This window comes from Eriocheir sinensis, chromosome 23 (assembly GCF_024679095.1).
Source record: "Eriocheir sinensis breed Jianghai 21 chromosome 23, ASM2467909v1, whole genome shotgun sequence".
Taxonomy (NCBI): domain Eukaryota; kingdom Metazoa; phylum Arthropoda; class Malacostraca; order Decapoda; family Varunidae; genus Eriocheir; species Eriocheir sinensis.
Window position 1 is genome coordinate 10,408,363 of NC_066531.1, and position 11,737 is coordinate 10,420,099.

Below are 11,737 nucleotides of genomic sequence, written 5' to 3' on the forward strand. Positions count from 1 at the left end.
GTCGCTCGCCATGGTTTTTCACACGCTCCCGCTCGCTCGCTGCCATCTCCCTTTCCGAAGCCGCGTCGCTGCCATACGCATGATGTACAAAGTCGCTCGCATTTACGCTCGCATACACCGCGACCCCTTGCGTTTGACGAGGGTATGCGAGCGCATACTGCGATGGTCTCTCGCTTAACCGTACGAATAATCGTGCGATTTGGCCAATATCGCCGACTTTCTGCGAACCTTTTGAACATTTCAAAATGTTCGAGCGACGGGCCGGCACCAGCAAGTCGTGCGAACTTTATCGAGCGACTATTGCGACTAATCGCAGGGACGTCGCTACGATGTCGAGCGTGTATGCCGATTTCAGAAATTTTCATAATCGCCAACCGTCGCAGGGCGAAATCGCGGATGTGTGATCCCAGAATAGGCCACGCATGAGGGCTGGTACTGCCATTCCCTTCCATATTCCCCTAACCACCTCATACCAGTTAGCTCATAATCTAGCTACACTTCCTAGTCTTCCTAACCACTGGAAACGGTATGCTGCTTGGTCCTATCAGTTCCATCCTCATCAACTATGATCCCTAGGCATTTATATGACTTATGCTCATCTCTCCTAGTGCCCAGGTCCTTCCTTCGTGCTTAGCCTCAACATTTACTAATAATACCTGACCTCTCCCATTACTAAACTTCATATCAAAGTCCCTCTCACATTGCGCAACCACTTTTAACATTTGCATCAGGTCCTCACTATCCTTACTCATGATCACCATGTCATCAGCATACAGGAAACGTCCTAACCATTCGCTCCCCACACTTATCCCATAACCTGATATCAGCAACCTCTCTGCCAGCCCCATATACGGCCCGAACAGTAGCGGGGGCAGTAGCTACACACCCTTGCCTAACCCCTCTACGGCTGTTGACCCACTCTGTCTCTATATCCCCTAACATATAGATTGCCCATGTGTTCTCGTACTTCCTTCTCACTCACTCCTATCCTAGCCAGCAATCAACTCAGCAAACCCCTATCTACCGAATCATACGCTTTTTCTATGTTAGCTAGCTATACCTTCCCACTCGTTCCTTTCATTCTTTCAATCACCGCGTTTATTACAAACATGTTATCCTCCCCCTTTCCATTCTTATGACAACCTCACCCATTACCCTGTTTCTTCCACAACATCCACTCGTCCTATCAATAATCTTTCCTGTTGCGTCTGTAACAGCTATTGGCCGGTAGTTCTTTAACTCTTTCCTACTCTTGTGGCCCCCTTTGTGTAGCAGCGTCACCCTACTCTCGTTCCCCTTTCCCGGCACATTTCCCCCTAGCCAAATCTCTATAAACAACTTATACAAACTCTCTATCACACCTGGACCTCCTCTTTATAGAACGCATTAGGAATCCCGCGGTAAGGATTAACGAGATAGACTGAAACACGTGGACGCTGCAGTATGGATTGTTTACAAATACAAAAATGAGAAATGGAGTCAAAAGGTGCGGGAAGGACTGACGGAGGGATCAACACACAAGACATGCGACTACATTAAAAAACCTAAATCTAAGGGTGGCCTCATCACCACCACCACCACCATCACCACTAGGGTTTGTTTCCCGGGATCCCGGGATCCCGGACAATTTTCAAGGTTTAATAATCCCGGGATATTTTTGCAAATCCCGGGAAATCCCGAGATGAAAAATCATGAAATTAAGTATATAAAAAAAAAAGACAAATTTGACTGCAGGATAGTTGTGAACTTGTGAACTTGTGCTTCTATTTATATGTATATACAGGGTGTCCCGTGAGGAGTGTTTTGTGTGTGTGTGTGAACACTGTGAAGGAAGGACTTACTTTTTAGGTATTCTCTTGAGTATTATAAAGCAGCCATGGCACTCCCGTTACCCGTAACAGAGCCCGTATAATGAACACCATGTCTGCATATTCCACTTTGCTGTATGTATACGGCATTGAGATGAGCGTGACAGCTTAAAAAAAAAAAAAAAAAAGCACACTTTCCCTCCTCGCGTGAGTGACCAAACAGTGACGGTTACCAGTAAACTGTCTGTCTGTCTGTCTGTTTGCCTGCCCGCACAGCTGATCGCTGTTGCCATAGTTCCCAACGTTTTAGCTACTTATTGCTAAGATGATACATAACTTTTTTTTTTTATGTTGGACATGTAATGTGACTAATGTCTATCATCTTCGGGTAATCATATACCGAAAAGAGTAAGAAAAATAACATTTTAAAATAGCTACGGCCAGAACGGCACCCCTCAGTCCCCTCCCCTCCCCTCCCTGCCTCGGACCGTCCACTGAATCAGCCAGAGCCAGTTCAAACTCAGCTACGTCACCGACCGTGAGGCCGTGCCCGCGGCTCTGCTGCCTAATAGTCACTGCATCAAATACTATCAATTAACTTCTCTCTCGCTCTCCTATCCTTGTCAATATGGCTGACCGTTCTAAAGCATTTGCTTGGAATTATTATGATAAAAATGACAAGAAAGAGAGTGCAAAGTGTAAAAAGTGTAATGCTAAAATTATGTGCCGAGGTTGGTCAACAAGTGGCTTGTTACGCCATCTGAAAAACAAACATGCAATAGAAAAACCACCTGAATATACTGCTAAACGTTTTGCTGATGATGGTGGTGATTCTGGTGAATCAAGTGTGTCTAGTGATAATAAACGAAAACCATCTCAGACAAAGATAACCAGTTTCCTGAAACAAGATACAAGAGAACAAATTGTGAGTAAACTTGTAGCTGTGGATGGATTTTCTGTGAATGCCATTACAAACAGTAGTTTCATTAGGGAGGCATTACGTGACAAAGGTTATTCTCTTCCAAGAAATCCTAACCTTGTAATGGAGATTATCTACAAACAGTATGATGTTACAAAAGCAAAGATGAAGCAAGAAATTTGTGACACACTGAAAATGGGATCGAGGTTTAGCCTCTCCATTGATGAGTACTCCTCACTGAGAAACAAGCGTTACTTGAATATCAATGTTCATGCTGATGATAGAAAGTTCTGGAATTTAGGTATGGTTGCTGTTGTAGGACGGTTGACTGCGGAAAAGACTGTCAAAGCGGTAGAGGATAAATTAGCAGAATTTGACCTTTCACTGGAAAAACATGTGGTTGCCTGCACAACAGATGGTGCAAGTGTAATGGTGAAGGTCGGCAGATTGATAAATTGTGAGCATCATCTTTGTTATGCACATGGTATACATCTTGCTGTGTGTGATGTTCTGTATAAGAAGACCTCAGGCAGTGTAAGTGACATGAACATGAATGAAGATTCGGAATCAGAGGAGGAGATTGAGAATTGTGATCATGATTTTGACACAGCAGTTGATTTTAAAACTGAGGAGAATTCTTTTCTAGGGACAATGGAAATTAATGATATAATTTGTGATGATCATGAGAATAACATCGAAACAGTTAATGTCTCTGAGGCTATTTCTAAGGTAAGAAAAATTGTGAAACTAATTAGGAAGTCACCATTAAAGAATGAAACTCTGCAAAACTATGTGAAAAGTGAGTATAACCGTGAAAAAGTGTTAATTTTAGACTCTAAAACTAGATGGAATAGTCTTTTGGCCATGCTTGACAGATTTCTAGAAATTAAATCAGCAGTTGCCAAAACTCTAATAGACTACAAAATAAAACTTGACATCACTGACAGAGAATACACAGCATTAAATGATATTGTGTTAGCTTTGCAACCTGTAAAAGCTGGAGCTGAGAGACTATGCAGTCGTGATGCAACTTTGTTAAGTGCTGAAGGAGTCTTTACCTTTATCATCAACGAATTGAATGAGCTTATTGAACAAAATTCTGTATTTGCAAAAAAGATGAAAGAATCGTTGATCAACAGGATCAACGAGAGGAGAAGTACAACATTGGTGGGACTACTCCAATATCTAAATGCTGGGCAACGTTACAATATTCATGCCAGCATACTCGGCTTACCAACTTTTCCCAAAAAATCATCTCTAGTAAGTTTTGCGAAGAAAATGTTGTCAAGGCTGTTTGAAATCGAGATGTCAGCAGAGTCTGGTTCTGATTGGTCGGAGTCTGAGGAAGAAGGGCATAGTACTCAAGTTCGTCAGAACATGACACTAAATGAAAAGCTGGAAGCTGCAATTCGGTCAAAGACAAAATCTTTTCAGTCCTCAGTGTCAGGTAGCCTTAGTGTTGGTAAATATTTTGGCAAAGAACTTGAAGTTTTTGAAGCAACCGGTGACAGAACACTCAATATTACTAATTTACTGAACTCGCTGAAGTCGATTCCTCCAACCTCAGTGGAATCCGAACGGGCCTTCTCAGCAGCTGGACTGTTTGTCACAAAAATGAGGACCCGTTTAAGTGATAGAAGTGTAGACTGCTTGTGCTACTTAAGAGCTTATTATAAAAATTCCATAGATTCTTCCTAGATCTTAATCAGTATAGTTCTTAAGACCCACAAGTGTTGGAAAGTTTTTTCTTAGATTCAGTTTAATTTTCAAGACCCGGAAGGGTTGGAAAGCTTTTTCTTTTTTTTCTTTAGGGCCTGAAAGGCTAATCAGGGTTATAGGTTAAAGCCCTAAAATCTGAAATGAGGAAACCAGTTTAGTTTTTATGAAGGAGGAATGCAAATATTTCCTTAATTAATTTTGCTAAATTTTGTCAGTTATTATTCTCATTTATGGAAAACTTCTGTATACATTTTTTTTCCTTCATTTATTTGACCCGGAAGAGTTGGATTTTTTTTTTTTCGCCTGAAAGGCCCATCTGGGTTAACGTCCTAAATTATGAAAACAAGAAACCAGTTTAGCTTATGTGAAGGAAAAATGTAAATACTTTCAAGACCCGGAAGGGTTGGAAAGCTTTTTTTTTTCTTTTTTTTTTCTTTAGGGCTTGAAAAGCTAATCAGGGTTATAGGTTAAAGCCCTAAAATCTGAAATCAGGAAACCAGTTTAGTTTATATGAAGGAGGAATGCAAATATTTCATCAATTCATTTTGTTAAATTATGTCAATTATTATTTTCATGTATGGAAAATTTCAGTATACATTTTCTTTGCCTTATATATCTGACAATTTTTTTTTTGTCATTTACATTTAATCATTACTGTTTTTCAGAGATTGAAAACATATTGTGTGTTGAATTTGTGTTACTGAAGATTTTTCATGAAATCCCATAGATGCTATATGAATGCAGAATATAATTTTCCTTTTGATTAATTCATTTAATTTAATTTTATGTCATTAATTATTGTTTTTATTTTATGGAAAATTGTTCGTGTTATTTATGATCTTATTATCAAAATTCCATACATGCTCGATTGCTTATTAATCATTTTAGGTTACACAGGAATGCAGAACATGTATGTTTTATTTTTTATTCATTCATTTGATTAAACTTACTGTCATTTATTGCTTTCACTTTATGGAAATTTGCTTGTGTTAAATAAGATCTTATTCTATGAGATACTTCTTAATCATTTAGTTCATATTATAAATAAAGAATGCATACGTTTAATTTTTCTTCATTTATTTTTATTAAATTTTCTGTCATTAAGTACTCTTTTCATTTCACTGGGTATACATGGAAACAAATGGGTTTTTTTTCTTTCTTTCTTTATCAGCGATAATGAACTATAATTCACATTGTCATTCACATTGGAATTCGGAAGCAGAAAAAAAAGTAGTAAACGCAGCATATACTAGCTCTTATTCTTATTCCTTTTACTTTGTTGAGAAACAAAGTGTATGCTGAAAATTTGGAATTAAATATTAAGTGGAATTAATAAGACAGTCAATCTACAGTAATATTTTTGCATATCTATTAATGTTAAGCACATCAAAAATCTGAACGTGAAACTTGGTATAATGTGCAATTTTAGACAATTGAAAATCCCGGGAAATCCCGGGATCCCGGGATTAGGGCTAATTTTATCCCGGAATCCCGGGACAAAGAAAAAGGTCCAAAACGACAATCCCTAATCACCACCACCACCACCACCACCACCACCACCACCACCACCACCATTATACCTTCATCATCACCATCCCTCTCATGTAGCCTCAACGCCAAAACCACCACCACCACAACCCACATCACTATACCTTTATCATTAGACCTTCATCACCATCCCTTTCATTAGCCTCACCACCACCACCACCACCACCCACATCATCATACCTTCATCATCACCATCCCTTTCATGGAATATCACCACCACCACCATCCACATCATTACACCTTCATCAGTAGATTCTCATAATCACCATCACGTTCATGTAATCTCACCCCCATCACCACCCCACAAATCATTACACCTTCATCTCACATTCACCTCCATGTAGCCTCACCACCAACACCATCATCACAATCATCACCACCACTCTTACCACCACCACCACTCTTACCACCACCACTACTATCACCACTCTTACCACCACCACCACCACCATTTCCGTAACTCACTCACTGGTCCTTTTCCTCTCCACTCAGGCTGTGAGCTACCACCGGCGGTGTGATCTTCAGTACCGGCTAGAACTGTGGGAGAAAAGGAACCACAGTTTTTGCCATATCGAAGATCATGTGACAAAGGAGGTGTATTATGATATTGACAACCTGCAGGCCTACACTGACTACCGTGTCAGAATTCATGCAATGGGAGGCGGGGGTGATTATCCTAAAAACAGTTGGAGCACTGTGAAAACACTTCCTGACAGTAAGTGGTGTGTCCTGCAATCCAACGGGTGATCTCGATTACTTAACTTTGAACAACACAGGCTGAGTCAAGGATTGCCAGCACTATGTAGACTTTATTATGATCTGGGAAGGTGAAAACATGCTGTGGAACTTTACAGGAACTGTACATCAATGTGTGTGTGTGTGTGTGTGTGTGTGTGTGTGTGTGTGTGTGTGTGTGTGTGCATTTACTGGTTGTATTACCTAGTTATAGTATACATAGCCTATTGGTCTATTCACTTGTGTGATCCTGTCTCCATATCTATACTTATCTAGTATTTCCTTTAACTATGACACTCTTTGCCATCACATCTTTCCTTAACCCATTTCACCCTTTTTTTTTATGTTCGGCCTGTTCCACCGGTAAGCTATCTTGACGGAGCCTGCTGGTCGGCCCCAGCCAGTTCGTGGTGGAGGCAAGTGTTGCGGCGGGAGTCTATTCTAGCATTCATTTTATATTCTTTATTTTATGTTTTATACAAGTTCAAATTCTTAGTTTCTTACTGTGTCTGTGTCTCAGTTGCCTCCTCTCTTACATCTCGATTAAATAATATATATCTAGCACTTCCATTTAACTCGTATTCCTGTACAACGCTATCATCTCCCCCTTTTCTATTCGTTCTTCCAGTGTTGGTAAGCCTAGTTCCTCTAATCTAGTCTAGCCTTGCCCCCACCCACTTCTTTCTCTTCTCATTCTCCCCTGGCCCCTGCCCCTTCTTCCCCTCCCTCCTCCTCCTCCTCCTCCTCCCTCCCTCTTCCGCCACAGCCACCCACCCTGTTACCACCCCTTCCTCTCTCTCCCCGCCCCTTCCTCCTATTCCAGCTTCTCTTCCCGCTCCAGGCGCCGTTCCCAGGAAGGTCTTAGTTTTTGGAGACAGTCAAATCAAGCTGATTGACAGGTACTTTTGTTCAAAGGATAAGGACGATAGACTTAGAGTTTGCTTTCCCGGGGCAGGTATACAACACATTTCTGACAGGATTGAGGATATTTTAGCGGGGGAAAGTACCCAGCCAATCGTCTTCTGCAGTTTCGGCGGCAATGATATAGGTAAAGTGGGAAGCGAAAAGATATTTAGGCAGTTTAGGGAATCGTTCGCCACAGTGAGAGACTTCGGGGGGGGGGGGGTCAGCCGTTTGTGGTATTTTGCCAAGGAGGGGGTTAGGTGAGGGATGGCTTTCCAGGGCCTTAGCAGTAAACAGCAGGCTGGTGGCTCACTGTAAGCGTAATGGTTGGCTCTTCATTGATAATTGGGACCTCTTTTACGAGAGGGGCACCTTGTATGCCAAGGATGGGGTGCACCTGTCACTCCAGGGGGTAAAGGTTCTCTCAGACTCCCTCGAACGATCACTTAGCACCCTACAGGATTTTTTAGAGTAGGCAAGGGGGGAGGGCCTAACATTAGTGGCTGTACACCGTAGACTGGGACTACAGGGCGCAAGAGTAATCGAAAGGATGTAAGAAAGGATGGGCTAACGGCTTATTACACCAACAGTAGGAGTCTCAGGAACAAGATAGATCTACTGAGGGGGAAAGCATGTGTCGAGAAATTCGACATTATAGCTATCACGGAAACATGGGTGGATACTGCCAACAAAAACTTCATGTCAGAGTATGAAATAGATGGTTATCCGATGTTTCACAAAGATAGACAGGGAAGAAGGGGAGGGGGGGTGGCACTTTATGTTAAAGACACACTTAAATGTTCCGCTAACAATTCTGTTCCAACAAATGGCAACTCAGAATCAGTTTGGTTGGACGTCCACAAAAGGAAAGACAAACTACTTCTAGGGGTTCTTTACAGGCCACCCAACTTTAGCAGGCAGGACACTGATATACTACTGCAAGAGGTAGGCAGGGCGAGCAGGAGCAAAAATTTCTGCATAATGGGGGATTTTAACTATAGGAATATAGACTGGGAAGGCGTGGTGGGTGATCTAGAATCTGAGGATTTTCTGAAAGTAATACAAGATAATTTTCTCAAGCAGACAGTGACTGAGCCCACCAGAGGAAATAACATTTTAGACTTAGTCCTGACTAACAACGAGAATATGATCAGTGAGCTAGATGTTGGGGGAGAATTAGGCGGCAGTGATCACAGGGAAATAAGGTTTAAATTAGACTGGGCGGTGACCCATGAACTCAACTCTGTGTTGGTACCTGACTTGAGAAGAGCTGGTTATGAGGGGCTCCGAAGACACCTTAAGGAGGTAAATTGGGGAACCTTAGGGCTAGATGAGGGCCAGATCTCAGGGCTGGAACCGGAAAGACAGGGGAATCATGTAGAAATGACCTACAATAATTTAGTGAGAGTAATTACAGAGGGTCAGAGACAGCATATCCCTTACCAAGCACGTAGGAAGGAAAATAACAACCCCAAATGGATGACCCGCAGACTCAAGCATGAGATTGGCTTGAAGAGAGGAATTTATAGGAAACTAAAGAACGGAGAAACCCACCTCAGGGGTAGGTATGTTGAGCTAACCAGGTCGGTGAAGAGGAACACCCGCCTAGCAAAAAGAAATTATGAGATTAGGGTAGCCAACGAGGCCAAGAGCGATCCCAAGGGCTTCTTCAAATTGTACAGAACGAAAACAAGGGACAGAATTGGACCGTTGAAAACAAACACAGGTGAGCTCGTTGAGAATGGAGGAGATATGAGCCAAATGATGAATGACTATTTCCTCTCAGTTTTCACGCAGGAAGATCTAACAACCATTCCGGAGAGAGTTCAGGTATATGAGGGCGAAGAGAACGACAAGTTGAGGGATGTGATCATCACTAGGCAAGTAGTCCAGGATGAGATTGGTAGGTTGAAGAAAAACAAATCGCCGGGCCCGGACGAAGTATTCCCACGGATTCTGAAAGAGTGCAAGGAGGTCCTCAGTGGCCCAATTACCGATATCTTTAAGATGTCGGTGAATTCTGGGTATGTGCCCAATCAATGGAAAGATGTTGAAGTCAATTATAGCCGGGAGCAATAATATGTTGCCCTTCTACACTAAAGTGATCGAGGCGGCTGACAGAGATGAAAACTATGACATATTATATCTAGATTTCAGTAAGGCGTTCGACAAAGTTCCTCATCACCGGCTATTACTAAAATTACAGGCTCACGGCGTAGATGGGGAAGTTTTGAACTGGATCAGGGCGTGGCTCAGTGGTAGGAAGCAGAGAGTGCAAATCAATGGTAAAAAATCTGAATGGGGCAGTGTTATGAGTGGAGTCCCACAGGGGTCGGTGCTGGGTCCTCTGCTTTTTATTATTTACATCAATGACTTGGACACAGGAATTAGTAGTGATGTCAGTAAGTTCGCAGATGATACCAAGATCGGTAGAGTAATCCAGTCAGACAGCGACGCTACCGTTCTCCAGCATGAGCTTGACAGACTATATGACTGGGCGGGGAAGTGGCAGATGGAATTCAATGTCGGGAAGTGTAGCATTCTGAGTGTAGGTAGGAATAATCCCTCGCACAATTACTCCCTAAATGGCACTCCTCTAAGCAGGTCTGGGCGTGAGAGAGACTTAGGAGTACTAGCGAGCGGTGACCTCCGTCCTAGGGCTCAATGCATTCACGCTAAAAATCGGGAAAACAGAGTACTTGGCTTCATCTCAAGGAGCGTAAACAATAGGAGCACTGAAGTCATTCTCAAACTTTACTTAGCACTTGTTAGACCTCATCTCGATTATGCAGTTCAGTTCTGGTCCCCCTACTATAGAATGGATATCAAGATGTTAGAATCTGTACAGTGGAGGATGACAAAGATGATTCAGGGGGTGAGAAACTTGCCTTATGAAGACAGGCTGAAGCATTTAAATCTACACTCTCTTGAAAGACGAAGGTTGCGAGGAGACTTGATCGAAGTCTATAAATGGATGAAGGGCTTTAACAAAGGGGATGTCAATAAGATTTTGATAGTAAAAGAGCCAGGTAGGACGCGTAGCAATGGTTTCAAGTTAGACAAATTCAGATTCAACAAAGACATAGTCAAGAATTGGTTCACCAATAGAGTGGTAGATGAATGGAACAGGCTTGGGAGCCATGTTGTGGGTGCCAACACCATAGATACATTCAAGAAGAGGTTAGATAAAGCCATGGATGGTGAGGTAAGGTGGGGTTGAGTGTAAAGGAGCTGCCTTGTATAGGCCAACCGGCCTCTTGCAGACTCCTTACGTTCTTATGTTCTTCTCTCTCTCTCTCTCTCTCTCTCTCTCTCTCTCTCTCTCTCTCTCTCTCTCTCTCTCTCTCTCTCTCTGCATCTAAGAGAGAGAGAGAGAGAGAGAGAGAGAGAGAGAGAGAGAGAGAGAGAGAGAGCAAGGCAGAGAGGAAGTGAGGCAGGGTGTGGGAGGGGCAGAGAGGGGAAGGAGGGAGGCAGCAGCCAATCAGGAGGTATCAAAGCGTGACGTCATTGCAGGGGGTGGGGCTAGCTTCCGCGCGACAAAATCTTAACAACATTTCGTAAATATGCGATCCGGTTTTGCCGGGGGGCCCGATCGCGCGGCAGGCTTCCACGATGCATCCGCATACGGGGAGCCTGCCGTCAGTGACGGGTGCAGAGCAAAGCCTATGGGAACCCTGCACCTCGAAGGAGGAAGGACCTTCAACTCACTTCACATGAGCGGTTTTATACCGCGCGGGAAATACCGCGCGGTTTTCCCGCGCGGTTTAAAAATAAATGAAGCTCAATGAGGCTCTTCACACGCTGGCCGCGCAACTTAATTCCCGCGCAACAATGACTTACCAGCCGCGTGCACTGCCAACCCGCGCGGCGCCAGGCAGTTCAGAATACTCTAGAAAGTCCCTTCAGACGGGAGTTTTTTTCCCCGAGCGGCAATCGTGATTAATCTGTAGCAAAGGTTCAATTTGCTCACACGTTCTTCAAATATAGAAGATGACATGCGGAAAAAATTGAAAAAGTTTTCTTCATAAGCTTTCAGGTCAGATAATATAATGTGTAGAATGCTCCTTGAAGGAGCCTAGAACTGTTTATTGGGTGGGTCCACCAT